The sequence below is a fragment of the Podarcis filfolensis genome (genome assembly GCF_964270895.1).
Source record: "Podarcis filfolensis genome assembly, chromosome: 1".
Taxonomy (NCBI): Eukaryota; Metazoa; Chordata; class Lepidosauria; order Squamata; family Lacertidae; genus Podarcis; species Podarcis filfolensis.
In genome coordinates this window covers 130,461,744-130,487,294 of record NC_139604.1, presented here as the reverse complement: position 1 = coordinate 130,487,294, position 25,551 = coordinate 130,461,744, and the positions used below count along the sequence as shown (strand labels likewise).

General features: G+C 47.3%; 1 protein-coding gene across 3 annotated transcripts in view; it reads left to right on the top strand.

The window, feature by feature from the left end:
- Positions 1-25,551, top strand: part of FBXO34 (F-box protein 34) — a 53,521-nt gene that overhangs the window by 17,323 nt on the left and 10,647 nt on the right. For 2 of the 3 annotated variants that reach the window (XM_083613912.1, XM_083613913.1), the window contains exon 2: positions 12,653-12,731. The gene's annotated coding sequence lies outside the window, so the exon portion shown is untranslated. Of the gene's footprint in view, positions 1-12,652; positions 12,732-17,173; positions 17,420-25,551 lie in introns of those variants that run through there. The other variant, XM_083613914.1, reaches the window with a different exon arrangement.

The window sequence follows — 25,551 nt, the reverse complement described above, 5'->3', positions numbered from 1 at the left end:
CCGAAGATCTCAGGGCGGTTCACAAGATAAAAATACAGGATAAAAGCGCAAAATAAATAGTTAAAACAGAAACAAGAAAACAGGAAAAAAAAACACATTCCCACAAGAACATTTCAAAAGCTGTAGAGAATATTAATTGGCCACCGGGAGCTGCCTTCCTGATATCCAGGCTGGCTAGAGAGCTTGGGATAGAAGACACTGCACAGTAGCCCTGTGGGTCTCTGTGGGAGAAGAGGATTTTGGGTTGGGGAATGAAATCTGGAGTATGAGGAGTGGTAGAGAAGGAATCTTGCTCTCTGGCTCTTGTGTTTTATGTAAAGCAAAACACAGAAAAGGATACCAAACCCAAATAGGCTTCTGCTCCAAAGCAGCAGCTTCCGAGCCAAGGATCTGCTGAGGTTAGATGGGCTTTGAACCGGGGAAACTATTAGTCTTGATTAGGACTTCCCAGGCTTCCAAGATGTCCTTTCTTTGCTTGACATATTTATTGCATCGCTGTGGTTTTAATAAGATGCTGAACGCCAGCGTCCCAAGGATTTTCGTACGCCGGGAATTTTCCTCCCTCGCACGTCCAGCTGTCCTTCCCTTGCGGAGCCGGTAGTGCGGGAAGCCGTAATGCAGACCTGCAAGCTGCTGACCGTGTTTCGAGAGAGGCAACGAGGCCAATTTTATAATAAACGGCATGGGATTATCTGTCATTCTGTGCCTGCTGCAGAGCAATATTTAATTGCATTCTGCACGTCTAAGCAGACTTCAAAGGAAGGTTTCACTTTTTAAAAAATCATTCCACCACACCCACTGGTGCTGTAATAACCTGCACACAGCTCCCAGTGATCTTGGCCTATTAAACTCGCTGGATTTGTTATCCCACCCCGGGGTTAGAATAAATAGGCCTCCCGTGCTTCTTAGATGCTCTCCATTTCATAATCCACTTCCTACAAAAGCATGACACTTAATGCAGTGGTAGACCCGTTGACAAATCCCTTTTCGCTTTGGCGGCTGCTGGTGGGTAGGGAGGTAATTTTCAAATTTTACACAGAATCGCAACTTTTCCTGCTTTATTTGCCCAGTCTTATTTTCATTGTGTTAGTGGGCGTTTGAATAACGTCTGTGATGTGGAATTAGTGGAGGCAAACAAGGAAACTCAGATTACAGCAGGTAGATCATTAACAACTTGCGTTTTCCTTACCACTTAAAACTTCCTTGTTCCGAGGGAAGCTGTTCTGTCCCCATAGATGCTTAATTCTCTAATAAGGAAGTGGATTTGGTGGGCGCCAGCTGCCGGAAATTGGCAGGTGAGGAGAATACCATTGCTCTCAGCTCCTGCTTGTGACCATCACGGTGACTGCATTGAGGATAGGATTATGGACTAGATGAGTGTTTCGCCTGATCAGTGGTTTTGGTAGTGGTACAATGAGATTCATAGCTGTTTTAAGACCAACATGGATGCTATCTTGTTCCGCCTGTCTTTGTTTATTTTATTTTTTAAAATTTTTTTGAGGCATGGGACATGTTATGTTTTGCAGCCCGCATAAGGGAGAAAATATCTGTTGCGCTCAGCTGGCTGTTTTAATCACTGTTTGCACAGTAATTTGAGCCTCCAAGAGGCTGGGAGCCAAATTTGCCGGTCTCTCCCTCTTTTATTCCGGCTGGGAATGCAGGTCACTGGGCAGCGGATGGAATTTTTTTCGGCTGGGTTTTTTAAATTTTTTATTTTTGAGCCAGCACTTTTTTGCTTTTCAGCGAAACAACAAAGGAACTCTCTCACCCGCTTAACAGGGTGGCTTTTCCCGTGGTCTTGCCAATAATGCCCCTTTGGCTCTCGTTCCAATTCCTAACAGACTGTGAGACTCTCCAGGCAAGGACCAAACGGTTCCTGGGATCAGACTGCTTTTGCATGCTTGAATGTTGGCCCTGTGGGGGTAGGAGGAATTTTTAAACACGTGGAAGACAAGTGTTATTGGGGAGAAGAGCTTTCATTATACAGCTTTAGGCGCCAGGCAATAAGTTCCCTTTTAACCAGGTCTTTGGTTGATTTGATTGACGTCCTGTGCCCTTTTAAAATGTGGTTTTTTTAGGGTGGGGTGGGGTTATTGGTTTGTAGTTTTTATTTTGATTATGTATTTTGTGGTTTTGTATTTTGATTTTATTCTGTGAACCGAACTGAGACTTGCAGGTATAGGGCGGCAAATAAAGTAAAATAAAATAAAACTTTCGCAACACCTGCTTTTTGAACCAAGTGGAATACAATCAAACCTCAGTTCTCGAACGGCTCTGTTTTGGAACGTTTCGACTCCTGAACGCCGAAAAACCAGAAGTAACTGCTCCAGTTTTTGAACGAATTTCAGCAGCCGAACATGCTACACGGCTTCCGTTTTGAGTTCCCCTATTGTATTGAGGCTTCCACTTTCAATTTTCGGTTGTCGAACGTTTCGAAAGTTGAACAGTCTTCCAGAACGGATTACGTTCGACAACCAATGTTTGACTGTAGTTAGTTATGTGATCTCCCCCCTCACCTGCAGTTTGAAGTAGTACAATCCAGGAATGTTTCACCCTATGGTGAACAGTCCCTCTGGCTCAGTATTGTCCACAAGACTGGCAGCAGCTCTGCAGTGTTTCAGGAAGGAGTATTTTTCCAGGCCAGCTAGGGATTGAGCTGGGGACATTTTTCATGCAAAGCAGGTGGTCGCCCACTGAGTGTGACTGTTCCAGTATATATCTACATCTTTCTCTCTATACGTATGTGTGTATCCCACCAAGCATGTCACATGGAATCCTGAGTGATTTTTTTAAAAAGTAATATTTATTAAGAGTTTAAAGATTACAAAAAGAAGAAAAAGAATTAAACAAAGCAAAACAATACAATACAATACATGAAAAACAAAAAAACACTACTTATCTTAACAAAACAAAAACAAAAACAGAAACAATTAAAAACACATCCAATATTTCCATATCATATCTTTCATTTACTTGTTTCAACGACCTCCTCACACCTCCCTTTTTTGTATTCTAGTTCAGTTAGCTATTTCAGCAAATCCTTTCCATCTTTCTCAGTTTTTGCCCTATAATTTATCTTAACCCAATCTAACCTTGTTTTTTCCCCTTTGGCCCATTAACAATCTATTTTTACTTAATTCTTTATAACATTTCTGCTAAAGCCATATAACTTCATTCCAGCATCCTTCTAACATTCATTAATTTTACAGTGTTTCTGTAAATAGTCTTTAATTTTTTTCCAATCTTCTTCCACCGACTCTTCTCCCTGGTCTCGGATTCTGCCAGTCATTTCCGCCAGTTCCATGTAGTCCATCAACTTCATCTGCCATTCTTCCCAGGTGGGTAGATCTTGTGTCTTCCAATGCTTTGCAATAAGTATTCTTGCTGCTGTTGTAGCATACATAAAGAAAGTTCTATCCTTCTTTGGCACCAATTGGCCGACCATGCCCAGGAGTGATCCTAACACCACAATATAAAAACAGCATTAAGCAATAAACCATTTACCGTATTTTTCGCTTCATAAGACGCACTTTTTCCCTAAAAAGTAAGGGGAAATGTGTGTGCGTCTTATGGAGCAAATGGCTCTGCGCAGCGTCCCTTCAGCGAAACGGGAGGAGAAACGGAAGGGGCTCCGTTTCTCCTCCCGCTTTGCTGGAGAGGCGCTGCGCAGAGAGGGCCACCCTAACCTCACTGGGTTGTTGTGAGGTTGTTGTGTGATAGCCCTTGTTTAGCCCCCTGAGCAACTTGACAAACAGACAGGAGAACATTATTCTTGTTTTCCCTCTTCAGTCAGTCTTGGATTCCATCACTGCCCAAACCATGTGCCTCTGTCTCTCCAAACGGCCAGATAATCCCATTTTTCCCCCCTGGGGCTTTCTGTGAGATAATGAAATCCAAGCACTAATGCCTGTTAAAATGCTTCTACTGTTCACTTGCAAAATCAAGCTTTTGAAAAGAGGCTCTACAGAAATAAAAGATTCAGAATATTTTTTTTTCTTGTTTTCCTCCTCTAAAAACTAGCTGCATCTTATGGTCAGGTGCGTCTTATAGAGCGAAAAATATGGTAAATACAGTGGTACCTCGGGTTGAGTACTTAATTCGTTCCAGAGGCCCGTTCTTAACCTGAAACTGTTCTTAACCTGAAGCACCACTTTAGCTAATGGGGCCTCCTCCTGCTGCTGCTGCGCCGCCGCTGCACGATTTCTGTTCTCATCCTGAAGCAAAGTTCTTAACCTGAGGCACTATTTCTGGGTTAGCGGAGTCTGTAACCTGAAGCGTATGTAACCCGAGGTACCACTGTAGTCTTGAATCAAAAGCAGTACAGCTGTGAGTGGAACCAAATGGAAAAACCTGCCCAGCAGATCTTAAAAGCACAAATGCCAGTGTCAGCTGATAGTGTTCTGAGATGCCACTCTGTGCTGGCACCCAAGTATTGCATGCATGCGCAGCCCGATGGAAGCACAGCACACTCATTCCCGTTGAAGAAATGAACTTCCCTGGGATCTACGGATGAAGGGCACTGTGCAAAATAAACAAATAAATCAGTAGCCTTATGCTGGCCATGGGCTGCTTAGCTGGTTCTTCCTGGGGTGGAGGTGAGCTGTTACATTCAGGTCCCGCTTGCAGGCTCCCTATGCGCACCATGTGGGGCTTTGTGAGAGCAGAGTGCTGGACCAGAAGTGCTTTTCAACTAGAAGGATCCGAAACAATTTTTCCTACAGGCATAAACGGCTCTGCAGAGGCCCACCGAGCCCCTGTGCCCTTCATACCAAAAAGAAAACTGCCGTTAGATGTTGAAAAGCTGTGCGCCCAAGAGAAAATATGTGATCCTTGGACGTGCCCAAGGATTAAGGCTTTCTGGGAGATGATCCATAATGAAATGAAAAAGGTACTTAAATATACCTTTCTGAAGAAACCAGAGGCCTTTCTCCTGGGCATGGTCGGCCAATTGGTGCTAAAGAAGGATAGAACTTTCTTTATGTATGCAACAACAGCAGCAAGAATACCGTATTTTTCGCCCCATAGGACGCACCGGCCCATAGGACGCATCAAGTTTTTTTGGGGGGAAATAAAGGAAAAAAAATTTTATTTCCCCCCCAGGCGCTTGTGGTGCCGGCAGTGGGGAGAAGCGCTCTTCTCCCCGCAGCCCGCCTTCAGACCAGGTCCGGGGACAGCGGGGAGACTCACTGCGCCTCCCCCCTGTCCCCGGAGCTTGCGAGGCAGGCAGCGGGGAGAAGCGCTCTTCTCCCCGCCGCCCGCCTTCAGACCATTTCGGGAGACAGCGGGATGGCGGCGTTCCACCTCCCTCTGTCCCCCGACCTTGTAGGGCTGGCACTGGGGCTCTCCCCTCTCACTCTCCAGGCTTCAGCGAAAGCCTGCATTCACCCCATAGGACGCACACACATTTCCCCTTCATTTTTGGAGGGGAAAAAGTGCGTCCAATAGGGCGAAAAATACGGTACTCATCGCAAAGTATTGGAAGACATAAGATTTACCCACCCGGGAAGAATGGCATATGAAGTTGATGGACTATATGGAACTGGCGGAAATGACTGGCAGAATCCGAGACCAGGGAGAAGAGTCGGTAGAAGAAAATTGGAAGAAATTTAAAGACTATCTACAGAAACACTGTAAAATTAAGGAATGTTAGAAGGATGCTGGAATGAAGTTATGTGGTTTTAGCAGTAATGCTACAAAGGGGTATGTAAAATTGGATTGTTAACAGGTGAGAATGTAAAGTTACAATATATTAAGATAAATTATTAAGATAAAAGTAAAAATGGTAAGGATTTGCTGAAACAACTATTGAACTAGAATACAAAAAAGGGAGGTGTGAGGAGGTCAGGGAAACAAGTAAATGAAAGACAAGACATGGAAAGACTGATTTGTTTTTAATTGTTTCTATTTTTCTGTATTTTGTATTTTTTTGTTTCTTTCTTTTTTCTCTTTTCATTTTTTCCATTTTTGTAACTCTTTGGAAACTTTAATAAATATCATTTATTTTTTTTAAAAAAGAGAAAATATGTGAGCTCTGTAACAGCGCGGCTTTCCCATGGCAGAAAGCACTAACCCCAGAAGCCTGGCAATTAATAGCGGCATGGGCTTTTTCAGTGCAGTGGACTCAAAATCTTCAACAGGCAATCTGCAAAAAAGGGTGTTCTCCCTCTCAACCCCCTACATGCACACTTAATGAATTTTGGAAGCAAACCAGCCGCGATCTGAATAAAGAGCAACAAAGCAGCATGCTGGTTTTTTAGCTGGCCACAGTTACGTTTCACTTCTGGTTTGCTGCCATCTGCTCTCTCGCTGTGCAGTTAGCACTTTCCTGCTGCTGGTGGAGTGTAAAAATCCAAATTAGTTTCCTCGGGGAGATCTAGCAAGTAGTTCTGAGGCTCTTTGGAAATGGGGGGGGGTGGGGGGAATGACATTAGCGGTATAATGCAGGCAGGTCTAGTAATTTGGAACCGGCTGCTTCTCCTGCTGTAGAAAGTGAATAACCTCATCTTGTTAGCTCTCAACTTCATAGAGGATTTCTATTTCCAGGATAAAGTGTGGGAAGGGAGAAACTGGTGCAAAATGAGAGCAATTTTGTCAGAGTGACTGAAGCTGGAACAGAAGGCCAGTAGTTGCGGGAAGTCAGCCTGTAAAACAGCTCAGAGCTTGTTCAGTAGCTGGCAAGTGGCTAGAAACAGCTCTTCTCTTTCTAAAGGCATCTTCAGTTGCCCTGTTTCTGGAGCCCTCGCCCTGATTTGCTTACAAGCCCTAAACGGCCTCGGTCCTGTATACCTGAAGGAGCATCTCCACCCCCATCGTTCAGCCCGGACACTGAGGTCCAGTGCCGAGGGCCTTCTGGCGGTTCCCTCATTGCGAGAAGCAAAGCTGCAGGGAACCAGGCAGAGGGCCTTCTTGGTGGTGGCGCCCGCCCTGTGGAACGCCCTCCCATCAGATGTCAAGGAAATAAGCAGCTGTCCTATTTTTAAAAGACATCTGAAGGCAGCCCTGTTTAGGGAAGTTTTTAATGTTTGATGTTTGACCGTGTTTTTAATATTCTGTTGGGAGCTGCCCAGAGTGGCTGGGGAAACTCAGCCAGATGGGCAGGGTATAAATAATAAGTTATTATTATATAATATTACACAAAGCTTATGCAGGGGTTAGATCAGGGGTCAGCAAACTTTTTCTGCAAGGGGCCAGTCCACTGTCCCTCATACCTTGTGGGGGGCCAGACTATATTTTGAAACTCCCCCCTCTAACTCCCCCATCCCTTCTCCACAGCACCGGACGAGCCCCGGTAGCTGCTTACCTGTGCCTTGCGAGGGGCAGCAGCTGGCGGCAGAAGGACGATGAGCGGCGCGAAAGGGCTGGCTTAAAATGGCGCTCAGCCAACTACAGCTCAACAAAGCCCAGCCTCCTTCCTCCTCTAGGCAGGGCGGGGAGAAGCCAGGAGGAGGGAGGGAGGAGGCGCCGTCGCGGTGTGTGTCGGGGGGGGGATGGCGCAGCCCGAATGATCAGAATCGCCACACCGATCCACGCGGCAATTCCCGGGCCGTCCGCGGGCCAGATTCAAAAGGCATTTGGGCCGGATCTGGCCCCAGGGCCTTAGTTTGCCAACCCATGGGTTAGATCAGGGGCCAGCAAACTTTTTCAGCAGGGGGCTGGTCCACTGTTCCTCAGACCTTGTTGGGGGTTGAACTATATTTTTTTGGGGGGGGGAATGAATGAATTCCTATGCCCCACAAATAACCTAGAGATGCATTTTAAATAAAAGCACACATTCTGCTTATGTAAAAACACCAGGCAGGCCCCACAAAGAACCCAGAGATGCATTTTAAATAAAAGGGCATATTCTACTCATGTAAAAGCACACTGATTCCCGGAGCATCCACGGGCTGGATTTAGAAGGTGATTGGGCCGGATCTGGCCCCTAGGCCTTAGTTTGCCTACCCATGGGTTAGATCAGGGGTCAGCAACCCACCACAGAATAACCCAGAGATACGTTTTAAATAAAAACACACATTCTACTCATGTAAAAACATGTTGATTCCCGGACTGTCAGTGGGCCAGATTGAGAAGGCGATTGGGCGGCATCCGGCCCATGGGCCTTAGGTTGCCTTCCCCTGGGTTAGATGATGCCCAGTCCTTATTCAGCATTTGTTCCGATTTGTTTATGGGATGGTTAGATGACAATGACCATTCATTCTGATTTGCTTGGGCTTTGCTTACAAGTCCTCCTGTTAACAGTTCAGTCATCCCACACTCTTTAGTGCCTTTCCTCACAACTTTCCTAACTGCAAAAAGTTTTCCTTTTTTTCAAAGAGTTATGCTACGGCAACAGCACGTTTAAGCCATTTTAATGGTGCAAACCTAAATTTATGGTATGCGTTTGAATCCCTTCTGGAAAAGAGTGACTGTCCGCGGGCCCCATCAAACTGTCTTGAACCTCCTGTTTTCTCATTTAATGCTCAAAGGAGCAAAGTAGATCGTAGCCAGTATAAAAACTTTTTAGAAATGAAATTAATAATGCTATTACTAGGTAATAACAACAAAAATAATAATAACAAATCTCGTTGTAAAAAAAGGCACCTAGACATTCAGTCGTGGTGACTGTAACCTAGGTTTAAGGTGCTATTTGATGATTAGCTTAAATATCTGAGTTTCTAACACTGCTTGGAGGGTCTCTCTTTCGCTCGCTCTCTCCCTCTTTCTCTTGTAGCCAAAAGTTTATTTAAAAGGCTTGCAGTCGAATCGTGTGCGCATTTACCTTGAAGGAGTTCCCTCTGCGACACTTAGGAAGAGAAGCAGCTAATCAGCAGGGACAGACTTCTGATTCAAAGAGGTGCACCTTTGGGTGGTTGGTCTGCAGTAAGCAGTCTAGATTCAGTAAGGGTGGCATTTTCCCCTTTCCTGTTTTTGATGCTGTCCCCTTTTGCCAACCCTGGATTTCATCATTCCTCCCTAGATGAGCTTAAAAGTGAGGGAGGGAAGCATATTCCTGAGAATGTGAAACGCCAAACAAGGACCCCGACTTCTTGAATGTGAAACGGTTTTTGTTTGGGTCGAGGAAGTGTCGTGTGGCGTTTCCTTCTTTACGGGCTCCTACATCTTGGTCTATTAATAAGCTGCAGGTCTATACTTAGCCGAGCAGCAAGGGGTGGGTGTACCGCTGCTTCTGCCTGGCAGGGCCTGGTGTTCCTGGCCTACTTCTGTTCAGCAGAGTGTGTTTGATGGTATCGTGCCTGCAGCTTCACAGCCTGCCGTCGTGGGGAGTGAATGGAAAGGTGCATCGCATGCTTTGCTGCACCCAGGGCACTTGAGGTATTAGATCGGATCGCGCTGTCCGTTGTTCTCCTGGTATCGTTCTGTACAAACGTCACACATCAGACGCTTCAGCTGCCCAGGCAAGTTCAGAATCCGGAATAAAGGCTTCCGCACAAAATGTGTAGACGTAACAGGATCGGGATGAGCTGTGCTCATGTAGAAGATGCAGGGCGGTTAGAATAAAGGACTTCTTTGCACCATGCGTGGCTAAACTGTGGAGTTCTCTCACACAAGAGGCAGTGATGGCCACCAGCTTTGGATGGCTTCGAAAGACAAATTCATGGAGGATAAAGCAGTTGTTGAGTAGGAGCCACAATGGCCGTGTTCCTCCACACTGTTGCAGGCAGTATATGCCTCTCGAATGCCAGTCGCTGTGAGTAATCCCAAGTGAGGAGGAGAGTGATCTGTTCTTGGGTCGTGCTTGTGAGTTTCCCATTGGGGCATCTGGTGGTCCACTATGAAAACAGGATGCTAGATGGGCCATTGGCCTGATCTAACAGAACTCAACTTTCGTCATTACTTTTAGAAAGATGTAAGTTTCTGGTCCTCAGCATGGCAGAAGTGGGAGGAGATCTATATTTGTCTGTCTGTCTGTCTATCTATCAAGTGGGAGAAGATCTCTCTCTCTCTGTCTATCTATCTATCTATCTATCTATCTATCATCTATCTATCTATCTATCTATCTATCTATCTATCTATCATCTATCTATCATCTCTAGCATTTTGTTGCCTTCATCAGAGGAGCTCAAAAGTGGCACATCAGCCTCACAACAGCCATGTGCTTTAGGTCTGGTTGAGAGCCAGTGATTTGCCACAGGTCATCTAGCTAAACTAAGGAGGAACATCCGTCTGGGTTCAAGACCTTTGGCGATAAAGCCCAAGGGAAAGCTGTACTGCTGATACATTCTCTTCCAGTGCTTTGCATTTTTACATTTTTTGCCGAGGGTTTTTATTGGGCTCCATTGTATTTTAAGTTTCCTTTGGTTAAACGTCTTACGATGCATGTCGCTATTTAAATTTAAAATAAACACAGACTTTGTTTCATTGTTGAACTGACTCCTGACCATTGGGAAGGTCAGGACTTTAAATGATGAAATGAACAATGACTGTTAACCTTTTTGCTTATGGAGCTTCTGAATTTGCATAACAGGATCTTGTCCGAGAATGTTTTTATTCCAGGTTCTGAAATACCCTGATGGGAGGGACTTGGTGGTGAGAGCTTGTAGAGCCATGGGGCAGGAATGGGAATGGGGAACATGCTGCTACTGTGGCTCCAGTCCTCACTATGGGACCAAGTCCAGAGGGTAGCATTGGGAGAGTGCTTTTTGGCCCCCTGGTGGTTATGCTATTTTATTTTATCCCCAGTGCTATTTAGTCATAGAACTGTAGAGTTAAAAAAGACCACGAGGGTCACCCAGTCCAACCCATTGCAATGCAGGAATCTTTTGCCCAACGTGGGGTTTGAACCCACGACCCAGAGATTAAGAGTCTCACACTCTACCAACTGAGATATCCCAACTTCACAAGGTAATATGTATATGAAGTTGTTGGGAGAGGTCATAAGGATTTGGGGGACAAGGTGCTTTAGGTGCACTGATGACACCTGGCTGGATTTCTCCATAACATCTCAATTGGGAGAGGCCGTGTAAGCCCTGGGCTGGTACCCTTTGTGGCCTCCTAATTTCTCTACCGGCCACCACTGGCCAGGGTCCTTGAAAAATGGAAGTGCCCTGAGCAGCCTCTGAAAGGGGCTGGTGATGTCAGAACCTGGACTCCGTCCAGGCAAATCACACACTCAAGGTTTTGGGGTGAGGGTGTCGGCATGCAGAGAGCTGGGAGGTCAGCTGGCTAGCCCTGGCTGGGCCGTCTCCTTCCAGCTGTCCCGCTGCGAAGACCATCACCTCTGCTCCGACGTAAATCAGCGACCCGGGCTTCTGAGCCAGGGCACACTATCCGCAGATTGAACTGCGCACACAGAATAGGTGTGAGGCTTGTGGAAGCATACTACAACTACAGATTTATTAATCATAAATCAGGACAAAGAAACATGTTGTTTCTCTCCCTCGTTGTCTCAGAGAGAATGGGAAGAGCAAAAGCTATACACAACTGAAGTTCCCAGCAAGCTGGTCTGGAATGCAAACAGACACGTGACACGCAACAGTTCCACACGCCTGCTCCTTAAGGTGGAATGGAAATGTCAACAGAGCTTCTGCTGCTCTGTCCCAGCTCCTGCCAACCTAGCAGTTCAAAAGCATGCCAGTGCAAGTAGATAAATAGGTACTGCTGCGGCGGGAAGGTAAATGGCATTTCCGTGCATTCTGGTTTCCATCACGGTGTTCCATTGCACCAGAAGCGGTTTAGTCCTGCTGGCCAGATGACCCAGAAAGCTGTCTGTGGACAAACGCCGGCTCCCTTGGCCTGAAAGCGAGATGAGTGCCGCAACCCCATAGTCGCCTTTGCCTGGACTTAACCATCCAGGTGTCCTTTACCATTACCTTTTTACCTTGTTCTTGATTTGCTGCTTGGTTTTTTTTGTCTGGGGGAGACAATCTGTGTAAACAGCAAAGAGCCTACCTCCCCTTTGAAACTTGAGGAAGGGGAAGAAAACCTCACATTTCCCTGAATCACTGGAAGGCTATTGTTCTAGGGCTGCCCCTGTAGGGTCGTGGGATAAGCTGGCAAGACTGGGAAGGGCTATTGCTCCATGGCAGTGTTTGCCATGCTTTGCATGTGGACTGTTCCGGGTACCATCTCAAGCATCCCCTGTCAGAAGGCTCTGATCACAGGTGACCGGGGAGAGGGGACCTCTGCCTGAGACCCTGAAGAGGTGTTTCTAGATGAACCGATCATGTGGGTTGCATGAATAACACTGAATTAGCCGAAACAATGGCATTTGGGGCATTTCTGTTGTGTGCAGTGATTTTGCCCATACACTGGGTGTAGTATGATGATGATAATGATGATGATGATGATGAATCCATCTGGCTGGTTTGCCCCAGCCATACACTGCATATTTTTGCAGTGGTGTTTTGTGGCTGTCCTTGAGCTTTCTGTGTCGAGAGGAGCTATAAATATCCAGGAGACGAGAGGTTGTGGCTGCTCTTGCCTACCGTAGCTTTTGGAAATTCATTGCCCTCTCTTTCCACTTTGAGTTGTCATTCCCAACACCCTCCAGAGGGAAGAGGCCTGTGATGTTCTGGGCGGCAGTGCTTTTAATACATCTGGTTGATTGTGTCCTCTGGTAATTTTTATGATGTGTCCTTTTTATAAAGATGGAATGTTTGCTGCCTGCTAATTGCTTGCTGCCCTCTAACCTCCCCTTCCTTTTCCTTTTCAGAAATGCCCTTCAAAGGATTGTGCCGAACACCGAGGGTGCTGTGATGTCTGAAACTGCGCAGAGGGGCTTCTCCCTGAAGGTACTGCTCTCAATTTGCCCCAGCGAGGTGCCTATGTGCAGCTCTACGTATTTGTTTTTGGTATTTTGGGGATGCTGTGCAGAAAATCTCTTCCTATTTATACAGTTTGGGTGCTGATTTTTAATTTTTTTTTAACGGGTGGGGAAGGGATCTTTCATTGTAGCAAGAGACTGCTTAGGAGCTTCCGTTTTGGACTTTACATGTTCCAGTCAAGAGGTATACCCAGATCCGGTACTTTTTTATATTGATTGATTGATTGAATTTATAAACCGGCCTATACCTGGAGGTCTTACGGCAGTTCACAGAACAAAATCAACAACCCAATAACCTCCCCCTGCAACAACCCCACATTTTAAAAGGGCATAAGATGTCAATCAAGTCAACCGAAGGCCTGGTTAAAAAGGAACATATTTGCATGGCGCCTAAAGGTGTATAATGAAGGCACCAGGCGAATTTTGCTTGGGAGAGCATTCCACAGACGGGGAGCCACCGCAGAGAAGGCACCTTGTCTACATCCTCGAGCCTTACCAACTAAAACTCATCCAACACAACAGGACTAGACTGTGCTCCAGACAAAAGGCCCTGTACAACCTGGAAAAGCTCATTCAGATGACATAATGAGGATGCAATGGAGGCAGCAATGTATGCCTTTTTTGCTGCCTTCACTGCCACTAGGTAGGCTCGATAATGAGCCCTTACCAGCGTTTGGTTGCATTCATTCGGATCTCTCCACCACTTGTGTTCAAGCCGTCTTCCAGCTCATTTCCTCGCCCTAAGCTCTGGAGTATACCAAGGGGCCAAATGGGCTCCTTGAAGTGGGAGAGGACACTCAGGGGCGATTGTGTTAATAGCCTGAGCTGTTTGGGTGTTCCAGAGGTCAGCCAGGGCTTCAACAAGGGCTCCAGTCATATCAGCCAGAACACACACACCCCGAGCCGTTTGGAATCCCACTGGATCCACCAGCCTCTGAGGGCGGATCTTCCTAATAGGCCCCCCGCCTCTGCGGAGGGGAGGAGTTGTTGACGGCCTAAATCTCAACAGGAAGTGATCTGGCCATGACAAGGGACTGATGTCAATGTCTCCCACTTTCAAGTTAACCTCTGCCCAGTTGAGTAAACAAGGTTCAGAGTGTGGCCTGCCAGTGACATGTTGGGCCAGTGACATGTTGAGACAGCCCCATAGTTGTCATGGTGGCCATGAAGTCCTGAGCTGCCCCAGAGCCAGCTGCCTTGGCATGGATGTTGAACTCTCCCAGAACCAGCCGTCTGGGAGTCCTCAACACCACCTCAGGCAGGGAGACTGCTGGGCAGTGAGGTGGGTGGTAAACCAGCAGAATCCCTAATCTGTCCCGATTGCCCAGTGCCAGGAACACACACTCTAGATTCCCCCTCCAACTGGACATAGAGCGTGGAGATAGAGAGAGAATTTCTACTGACTCCCCCTCCCCAACCCTTCAGTCTGGCCTGATGCTGCAGTGAGTACCCAGGTGGGCACAGCTGGGTGAGACCAACTCCACCCTGATCACCCACCCAGGGTTCAGTGAGACATGCCAGATCAGCCTCTTCACCCATAATCAGATCATGGATGAGGGAGATTGTTTCCTGGGCTGACCTGGCATCCTACAGCAGCAGTTGCAGACCCAAGGGCTGGATGATATGACAGCCACAATTCCCCAGGTTGGGGGAGGGACTGGCACACGGCACAGTCACTAACTGCCCCTCCTCCCACGCCATACCTCCCCCTACCCAGAACCACTGAAATTGGGCCTCCCCCTGCTCTCCACCACGTCTCTCCTTCCAGGAATATCCCACAAAATGCCCTTAAAACCCAGTTAAAAACAGTTAAAACACTAAAAAGAGGAATTTAAAAGGATATAAAAATAAAATTAAAAGCAATTTAAAAGAAAAAGCCCTCTCTGCTCAGCAGCAGCAGCAGCTCATATGAAACCTTTGAGGCCCTGCCCTGGGCCTGGTGGAGAGAGGCAGGAGCAGGGCCCTCAGGCTCTCATTTATTTATGACTTTTTACTTCCAAGGTGATGTATGTGGTTCTCCTCCTCTCTTTCATCCTTACAACAACCCTGTGAGGTAGGTTAGACTAAGAGATGGTGACTGGCCCAAGGTCACCCAGTGAGCTTCATGGCTAAGTGCAGATTCGAACCCTTCTCTCCCTGGTCCATGGTCCAACACTCTGAAACATTAGGCCACACAGGCTTTCATGCAGAAGGTAGCTGGACACAAGCAAATATTACAAGTTCAAAAAGGCAAATGTTTTCTAGAACGGAACAGTAAGATGCATGTCCCCAGTTTTAATTCAGGAGAAAATGGGACCTTGGCTGCCTGAAATCTGGGGAAACTGTTGTTGTTATTGTTGTTGCTTAGTTGTTTAGTTGTGTCCGATCTTTGTGACCCCCCAGAGCATGCCAGGCACTCCTGTCTTCCACTGCCTCCCGCAGTTTGGTCAGACTCATGTTTGTAGCTTCCAGAACACTTTCCAACCATCTCGTCCTCTGTCGTCCCCTTCTCCTTGTGCCCTCCATCTTTCCCAACATCAGGGTCTTTTTCAGGGAGTCTTCTCTTCTCATGAGGTGGCCAAAGTATTGGAGCCTCAGCTTCAGGATCTGTCCTTCCAGTGAGCACTCAGGGCTGATTTCCTTAAGAATGGAGAGGTTGGATCTTCTTGCAGTCCGTGGGACTCTTAAGAGTCTCCTCCAGCACCATAATTCAAAAACCATTGCTGCTACGTGAGCAAAAAGAGACAGTCTTCAGCCACCCATTCAAGCTGCTTCATTTGAAGAGGTCACATGAGAAGCTTGTTGTGCAAGCTGTTGAAACTGCCTTATGTTGGTGGGATGAGTCCTGGGTAGATCTGAGAGCTGGCTGGCTGAGCTTTGTAGTTTGCAATCAGCTCAGACTTCTGTTAACCACTTCTGTAGTTGCCTGAGGTGAGCAAGACTCTCCTCCAGGTGACCAGATGGAGCTTTGTAAAACTGGAAGTGCATTGGGGTTTGTGGTGTTGGTGTCATGTTGCTGTTGGACCTTCGATGTGCTACAGAGTTCTGTTGGCAGCTGGGCAAGTAAGTTTTGTGGATCTGTTTGCAAGGCTAGCTCAGTTTCTTAAGTTGTGTGATGTCTTGGCTCAGATCCGTGACTCAGAAGTCATGCCCTAAAATCCCAGGTGTGTAAGAGATGTCTACAGTTCCTCAGTCATGAGGAGAAGGAGTACTTGGTTCATACAGCATTGTAGATCTTGTTTCTAGAGTTTTTGGGGTACAGTTCCCATCATCCCTTACCACCGGTCCTGCTAGCTAGAGATAATAGAAGTTGTAGTCCAAAAGCAGCTGGAGACCCAATTTTGGGAAACCCTGGTCTAGATTCCATCTCTGTGATTCTGTGAGCTGTTCCCAAAAGCAAGTAAGAGAGAGTATCTGGAAAGTAAGGTAAAGGTAAAGGATCCTTGGACAGTTAAGTCCAGTCAAAGGCAACTATGGGGTTGCGGCGCTCACCTAGCTTCAGGTCCAGGGAGCTGGCGTTTGTCCACAGATAGCTTTCCAGGTCATGTGGCCAGCAGGACTAACTGCTTTTGGCACAACGGAACACTGTGATGGAAGCCAGACCACACGGAAACGCTGCTTACCTTCCCACCGCAGCTGTACCTGTTTATCTACCTGCACTAGTGTGCTTTCAAACTGCTAGGTTGGCAGGAGCTGGGACAGAGAAACGGGAGCTCACCCTGTCGCGGGGATTTGAACCGCCGACCTTCCAATCGGCAAGCCCGAGAGGCTCATTGATTTAGACCACAGTGCCATCTGCGTCCTTAAATCTGGAAAGTAAACCTGGATTTAAATGGCAGGTAGACCTTGGGTCAACCAATATTCTGGCCCCTCATCTTGGATCCATAAAGCTTTCTATGTTCTCGTCTTCTTGTCTACACGAATGACACCAGCAATTTTTGTTTGCAGCTGTGCAGAATTACGTAGTGCTCTCTCTTTCCCTGACTCTCCCTCTGACATCCCATGTCTTTCTCACCCATCTTCACACACACACACACACACACACACACACACACACACACACATAGAGTCTGGAGGGTCTATAAAAGTAGACAGGACCCTACAAGTTCCCCAGTTGGGCTTTACCTGGAGATGCTGATGTTTGAACCTGCGGCCTTCTGTGTGCAAAGCTTGGGCGTTCTCTGCCACAGGAGGCATTTCTGCGCAGGAGGCATTTTATTTCCCCAGCCTGCCACCGTGCAACAGGTTGCTTTCTGTCTGGACAGGCCTTGCCCAAGAAAAGGCCTGTAGTTGGGTATAAGGAGGGGGCTCTGAACCCATCTGTGCCTCACTCAGGCAGGAGCCGGCTCTGCTGCCTGAAGCTGCCGTGGTTCCAGAACACGGGGTTCTCCGCAGCCCCCATCATTCCCATGGTAACAGGCTGATGTCACATCTGGTGAAGGACGTGGTTTCAATGGCTGGATGACGCAGGGCTCACGCGTGGCTCAGGTGGAGGAGCAGATGGACTTTTTGCTGGGCTGAGAGTCCCCTGAGAAGGGCGGGAGGCAAGCAGGGCCGTTTCCTGCACTGAGGACTGAAATTGGGCTTGCTAAGAGGAAAAGGTGAATGTGTGAATCGGCTGCGTTTGCTTTCCTGCCTGTTGCTGACCGACCTGGTAGAGAGGATGGCATGGTGCAGGTAAAACCTTTGAAAACAAGCCTTTATTCAGAGCTGGGCATGGGTGGAGAGGAGAGGACCTTTTCTTTGTCATCTCCCAAGTTTCTGTTTGCTTCGGGGGGGGGGGACGACTTTCCAATGTCGTCTTGTTTTAATTCTGTTCCAGTTGCCTCATTTGTTCTCTGAGCCACTCTCTTCCCCACCCTGCCTCCTCCATTCTCTCCCCCCTCTCCTTTTATACTTACTAGGAAAGGGAACTCTCCCCTGCCCTCTGCGTGATGGTCACATTTTCCTATATCCTATGAGCAGATTCCAAGATTGCAGAGAGGGGTCCCCACCCATTTGATTTGGCGGCAACCTTTCGCTCCCATGAAAGCAGGGGCCGATTGTTCCGATTCCCTGTGTATATGTGCTTTGGCAAAGCTTGAAGGCGCTTTCAATCACGGCTGCCCATTGTTGGCTTGCAGAAGTGGCTGCAAATGAAAAGGGTGCAGCCCCAAGGCAGTAAAGATTATGGGATTGTTCTCCTCCCTGCCCTGTCTCCCTTGTCCTACTACTACTTATTTCCATGACATACAACTTTCCCTTCAGCACTTCCCTGCTGGGACTTCAGTCCAAAGACCACTGCTTGGTGCACAGGAATCTTTGCATCTCTCTGCCCACCCCCCCCAAAAAATAATTTTTTTGTTTGCTCTCTTTCTTTTGTGACCACGTTGGGGATTTCACAGGTGCTGCCCTGGGCCTCATTCCTACGTTTTGGAAGTTTTTTATGCCAAGACTGCTTCTTGGTTTAAAAATAACAGCAGATATCAAGGAATTGAAATACAGTGGTACCTCGCAAGACGAAATTAATTCGTTCTGCCAGTTTTTTCGTCTTGCGAATTTTTCGTCTTGCGAAGCAAGGATTCCCATAGGAATGCATTGAAAATCAAACTTGCAAGACATTTTCGTCTTGCGAAGCAAGCCCATAGGGAAATTCGTCTTGCAAAGCAACTCAAAAAACGAAAAACTCTTTCGTCTTGCGAGTTTTTCGTCTTGCGAGGTACCACTGTAGCGCACAGCTGGGTCCCATTTTCACACGGCGCATTGTTGAAACAAGGGGACTCGCTCCTACGGGAGCTAGTGATGCAGCCAGCAACTTGGATGGCTTTAAAGAGGGATTAGACAAATTGTTGTTGTTGTTTAGTCTTGTCCGACCCTTCGTGACCCCATGGACCACAGCACGCCAGGCAAATTAACAGAGGATAAATTGGTAGAACAATAAGACTCTTAGTCTCAGGGTTGGACTAGATGATCCTCGTGGGCCCTTCCAACTCTACCGTTCTATAATTTCTCTGATTCTACTAGATGCTGTGGCTATGCACTGTCAGAGGCAGTAAATTCCTCCGAATACTGGTTGCTTGAAACTGCAGAATGGGAGATGTTCTGTAGTGCTCAGGTCCTGTTTGTGGGACACGCCACTGTAAGAACAGGTTGGTGAAATAGACAGGCCTTTGGCCTGATCCTGCAAAGTGCTTATGTTAAATTCACTAGTCTGAGTTTAGAGCAGGGGTCAGCATCCTTTTTCAGCAGGGGGGCGGTCCACTGTCCCTGAGAGCATGTGGTGGTCTGTACTATATTTTTTTTGGTGGGGGGGAAATAAACGAATTCTAGGCCCCACAAATAACCCAGAGATGCATTTTAAATAAAAAGACACATTCTACTCATGGAAAAACACACTGATTCCCGGACTGTCTGCAGGCTGGATTGAGAAGTCGATTGGGCCGCATCTGGCCCACGGGCCTTAGGTTGCCTACCCCGGTTTAGAGCATGTGCTCTACCAGTGAGTATGTGGCCCTTAAGAGCTTGCTAAAAAGCTCCAGAGCTGGATGGGCAGCTGAACAATATCCCTGGCATTTGGGCTTCCCTTTTTCGTGATGCAAAACCTCTATTTTAGAGCAAAGTCTAACCAGTCCTAGCTGGATCGAGCAGTCTGCTTGTTTTCTGGGATTCCTTTGAATGAAATGTACTTCATTTAAAAAGGAAAACAAAAGGAGAAGCTGAGTCATGATTTGTGAACATGGTGTTACATGATGAGTGATCTTTGCAGTCCTGTCAACAAAAACTATGTGATTACTAAGAAAAAGGGCTCCAGGTTCAGCAGGAGATCACCTGTGAGATTGCAAAGAGTTTGCAGGATGTTTACCTCGAGGTTTGTGTGTTACTCCTCCTTTCTTCCTTGTTCCTGGTCTGGTGCCATGAACTGATATTCTAGTGGTTTGATTCTCTGCGTTTTGGGATGGGACGGCGTGTTATAAGGAATCTTTTAAACCCCAGACTTTAAAGGCAGTTATTTCCAGACTTAACGAGAGGCTTTCATACTCTGAAACGCAGTTTGTGCTGTACTCTTTTGTGTGTGTGTGTGTGTGTGTGTGTGTGTGTGTGTGTGATTACTTCCAGAATGCGGCAGCTAGACTGGTGACTGGGGGCGGCCGCCGAGACCACATAACACTGGTCTTGAAAGACCTACATTGGCTCCCAGTACGTTTCCGAGCACAATTCAAAGTGCTGGTGTTGACCTTTAAAGCCCTAAATGGCCTTGGCCCTGTATACCTGAAGCAGCGTCTCCACCCCCATCGTTTTACCCAGACACTGATGTCCAGCACTGAGGGCCTTCTGGCGGTTCCCTCACTGCCAAGTTACAGGGAACCAGGCAGAGGGCCTTCTCGGTGGTGGCGCCCTCCCTGTGGAACGCCCTCCCATCAGATGTCAAAGCGATAAACAACTACCTGACATTCAGAAGACATCTTAAGGCAGCCCTGTTCAGGGAAGTTTTTAATGTGTGATATTTTAGTGTATTTTTGGTTTCTATGGAAGCCGCCCAGAGTGGCTAGGGAAACCCAGCCAGATGGGCAGGGTACAAATAATAAATTATTATAATATTATTATTATACTTCATTTCAGGGGGTTGGACTAGATGACTCTTGGGAGCCCCTACTCCTGTCCCTTGCTAATTCTGTGCCTCTGTGGCTAAACGTATTATTGGGCAGAGTAAAGTCCACTTTGCTCCTTCCGCAGGTCCTGCAGATGCTGTACTGCCTAGAGCTAAGCCATGGCTTGACATAGCACTGTGTCCAAAGCTGGGATCGTGGTCCGTCTCCAGCTACAGCTCATGGTTTGTTTGGACTGGAGCAGGAGAAACCACAGCCCTGGGTTTGCACGCAATGCTAAGCCAAACCATGGCTTAGCTGAGGGTAGCCGAGCAGCAGCAGAATCAAGAGAGGGTCAAAGCAGCCAGGATTTTCCCTTTGAGTACTAACCCGCTCACTCATTCACACTTAGCCATGTGCTTCCGTATGAGGCAGGTTATTGTATGAAACTGATTTAGTGATTTTACCATGTTTTAAGAACCTTGCTTATACACCACTTTTGAACATGGGGAAGAAGTTTTAAATCAGTGTCCAGTCTGGTGTTGGACTACAACTCCCATCAGCCCCAGTGAGTGTGGTCAGTAATCAGGGATTATGGCAGTTGTAGTCTGGCAGCACATTGGCTACTGCACTATACCAGAGTAAGTCTGTGTCTACACACACAAACACACACTGAATCTTTCCTGGGATCCACAGCTGGTTCTTGGTTTCTCTGCAGTTAAAAGGAAACAGTTATTTAAAAAGTGGAGTGCATGTGTCTTGTCTTTTAAAGAAAACAATCCTGAATGGGGCAATTTTTTTGTAGCCATTAGTTTCCCTGATTTTGTGTGTGTGTGTGTGTGTGTGTGTGTGTGTGTGTGTGTTTGCAGCGCAATTCCTCTCACAGCCATGGGCTTTTTGCTGGTGGTCCAGCACATCATTTCATTCCTCTGTGGACTTTCCCCCCTCCATTTTTCAGGGTGTGAGGCTCTTCCAGCGACTTTCCAGATACTTGTCAGTGTGAGCTGGGAGGGTGTGTGTTTTAGTAGCGGTGATGAAAACAGCAACCCCCAGCTGGAAAACTGTCAGCTCTCCAGTATCAGTGCTGTAAAACAATGCTGGGATCACCCAGAATGGAAAAAGCAAGCGGCTTGGATTTCTACACACACACACACACACACACACACACACACACTCACTCCTTGGAAGAAGTGATTTGCACAAAGTCTTGCTGAATGTTTATTAGGGGCAGTGAAGACACTTGGAGGTTTCTCTGTGCCTCTTCCTCTCTCTCTAGCTAAGAGGCTTGGCCAGTCCCAGCTGGGAATCAAAGAATTGTAGCACTGGGAAGGACCCTGGGGAATATGCAGCTATCCCATACAGCGATCAGACCTGCAGCCTTGATGTTAGTAGCACCATGCTCCAACCAACTGAGCTATCCGGAATCTCCCACAGCTGTGGGGAACATGCAACCCTCTGGATGCTGTCAGACTCCCATTACCCCAGCCAGTATGGCCAGTGGCCCTGGGGATGATGGGAGTTGTAGTCCAACAACCTCTGGAGGGTTCGTGGTTCCCCATGCCTGGTGCACGACAAAAGGAAGAGGCTGCGTGTGTGTATAACATATGCACACGACACTCAAATGGAAGTGGCCCCCTTGCTGCAATGAGTGAGTGTGAGAGAAGGATACAACAGTGATTTATTGCTTTCTCCTTTTTAGAGGTGGGGGGTTAAACTAGGGTTACCAGACGTCCCCGGTTCCTGGGGACAGTCCCTGGATTTGCAAATCTGTCCCTGGACAAATTCCGTCTCTGGAATGCCCCCAGATTTACAAATCTGTCCTGGGAAACGTGGCAGCGGCAGCCTCAGCAGCCCGGAGCCAGCCTGGTAGCGCGGTTGGCTCTGGCTGGCTTCAGGAGCTGCTTGCTGCCATGGCACCCGCCATTTTTCCATGCCGGAAGTCCCCATTTGATGTGTTGCGCACAAGACACATCATATGGGGACTTCCAGGAGGCAAACCGCCAGGCGCCACGGCAGCAAGCAGCTCCTGAAGCCAGCCAGAGCCAACTGCGCTACCAGGCTGGCTCCGGGCTGCTGACTGCCGCTGCCACTGCTGAAGGGGAACTGGGGACGTCTGGTGGTACAGATCTCCTGCCCCCTTCCCCCTTTGTTTTGACTGATCGGGAGAGGCTCGGGAGTTGTGGGCAGGCTGCTGTTGCCCAGTTTTTTTAAAAACCTCTGCGCATTTATGTTTCACAGGGTGTAAAAGAAGGGCTTTGCACCTTTATACAATATGCATGTGTGCTTGGGCCCAGTATCTTTTGCCTCACCATACCCACTGCAGACTCCCTGTTGCTACTCAGCAAAAAAAAGGGGGGAGGGGTCTCTGGATTCATTGAAAAAAATCTGGTAGCCATAAGTTAAACATTCACAAACAGCCACTCTTGATGTAGTTCTGAAACAACCGCAGGTAGCCGATAGTGTGTTGTTGTTGTTTAGTCGTTTAGTCGTGTCCGACTCTTCATGGCCTCTTGGACCAGAGCACGCCAGGCACTCCTGTCTTCCACTGCCTCCCGCAGTTTGGTCAAACTCATGCTGGTAGCTTCGAGAACACTATCCAACGATCTCGTCCTCTGGCATCCCCTTCTCCTTGTGCCCTCCATCTTTCCCAACATCAGGGTCTTTTCCAGGGAGTCTTCTCTTCTCATGAGGTGGCCAAAGTCTTGGAGCCTCAGCTTCAGGATCTGTCCTTCCAGTGAGCACTCAGGGCTGATTTCCTTCAGAATGGATAGGTTGGATCTTCATGCAGTCCATGGGACTCTCCTCCAGCACCAGAATTCAAAAGCATCCATTCTTCGGCGATCAGCCTTCTTTATGGTCCAGCTCTCACTTCCATACATCACTACTGGGAAAACCATAGCTTTTACTATACGGACCTTTGTTGGCAAGGTGATGTCTCTACTTTTTAAGATGCTGTCTAGGTCTGTCATTGCTTTTCTCCCAAGAAGCAGGCGTCTTTTAATTTTGTGGCTGCTGTCACCATCTGCCGTGATCATGGAGCCCAAGAAAGTAAAATCTCTCACTGCCTCCATTTCTTCCCCTTCTATTTGCCAGGAGGTGATAGTGTAACTTGCCCAAATTCTCCCTGTCGTTACCTGAAAGTTTGGTGGAGGCAGAGTCTGGGGTTGGCGATGGGCATGGGCTGAGTGCTTCCTGGTCCTATTTTCCAGCTCTTTTGTATGCTCTTCCAGACATCAGGGGGAAACCAAGATCCCCCTGAACCTAAGTTTCACGGCGGGGCGTAGAAAACACCTGGCGACGAGGCAAAGTAACAGATGAGAGATTCTTGCTTATCCTTTGTCTTCCCTGAATTGTGAGTGCACTGTTCACAAGGATCTGTTTCAAATGCAACCTTGGAGCATCAATTTGCACGGTCCACCTGCAAGCCATCCTGTGTAAAGTAATTTACGTGGCAGTGTGTGGATGTGCAAACCAGCTATAAGGTTCTCAGATTTCATGCAAGAGTCCGAGGCCATAGGAAGATGTCAATCTGCCTCACATTGAGTATTGTCCACACTGACTGGCAGCAGTTCTTGTAAGGTTTCAGGCAGGGAATCTTTTCCAGCCCTACCCGAATATGCTGGAGACTGAGCCCTGGAGTCCTTTGCATGCAGCTCTGCCTCTGAGCTGCTTTTGACTTTCCTCATAGTGTTAGAATCATAGAATCATAGAGTTGGAAGAGACCACAAGGGCCATCGAGTCCAACCCCCTGCCAAGCAGGAAACACCATCAGAGTACTCCTGACATATGGTTGTCAAGCCTCTGCTTAAAGACCTCCAAAGAAGGAGACTCCACCACACTCCTTGGCAGCAAATTCCACTGTCGAACAGCTCTTACTGTCAGGAAGTTCTTCCTAATGTTTAGGTGTTTCCTGGGCATATGCTGCCTCCCATATAGCTAGATGGTTCCCAGTTCCTTTTTCAGCTCTTAAATCTTCCTCCCTTCTTGCTGCATCAACAGCTTGGCTTCCAGAAGCAGCAGAATTCAAATCCTGCCAGACTGGAAATGTGTGTAGATTCAGTGTTTGCAGTGACAAGTGCCTTGCCAGCTCTTTGAATCAAGGCTTGAGGTGTTCCCCATTTTGCCTTAAAAACAGGTTATTCAGGAGGACGCGAGAGAGCAAGTGGGAAATAAAACCTCAGTTATCAACATTCCTTAAGCTGTAAGTCACTTTCTGCTTTCGATGGAAAGTTAGCAATGTGGAGAGTGGCTGCTTATTTTTCTCCCAAAGCCCCTGATCTGCCTGGAGATGGGTACTGCTGCTGTTCTTGTATAGTCCTCCCGAGCATCTCCTAAGCTTTGCCCCTAGTTAGATTTGAATCTCAAAAGAACCTAGTGACTTTTTGAAAGGCCCATCAGGTTGAGATGCTTTGATTACCAGAACAGATAGAACATTTAATTGAATATCCTGGTTGAATGTCTTTCATCTACCACATCAGGCCACCCTGAAGCCTAATTGGGTGCATACAAATGGCACGCTCTATCAGCCATGAAGCGGTGCTTTTGAAGACATAAGGTATCAGAAGACTCCTTGTTTCTGCTGTCACAGATTACAAAGACCGACCGCCTAGAACAGGCATGTCCAAAGTCCATTTCGGGTGCCTAATCTGGTCTGCCGGTTGGTTTAATCCACCCCTCTGGTGGTTTATTAGCTGGGGTAAAATCCTTGAAAAACCTCAACAACTTCAAAATAAGGTTAAGAATTATAAGTAACAGAAACTTTATGTGTTTTTTCTATTTTTTTGTGTTTAGTTTTGAATATTATGTATTTTTGTGTTTTTTGTTTTGTTTATTTTTTGGTTTTTTGTCTGTTGTGTGTTTCTTGAAAATGCTAATAAATATTTTATAATAAAAAAAAATGAAAAACCTCAACAACTTCAAAAGGTCAACAACTTTGGTCGGCCCTCACAGCCCTTCACGTCATCAAATCTAGCCCTCTTTGAAAAAAGTTTAGACACCTCTGGCCTAGAAATTCTGACTGAGGCTGCGGGACCTTTACAAACGACCTGCAGCAGTGAAATGGTTGTAAGGAGCCTCCAAACTCTGTCACGGGTGATGGTTATACATGCTAGCATGTGTGGCTTCAGGCATGTGGGACTGGAGAGCCTTGGCCAAACCTTGTGGCCAGTTGCATCTGTGTTGTGTTTGTGCAGGTGCAATGTTTCTGTATGGCAGGGCTAGCTAATGTGGCGCCTTCCAGATTTT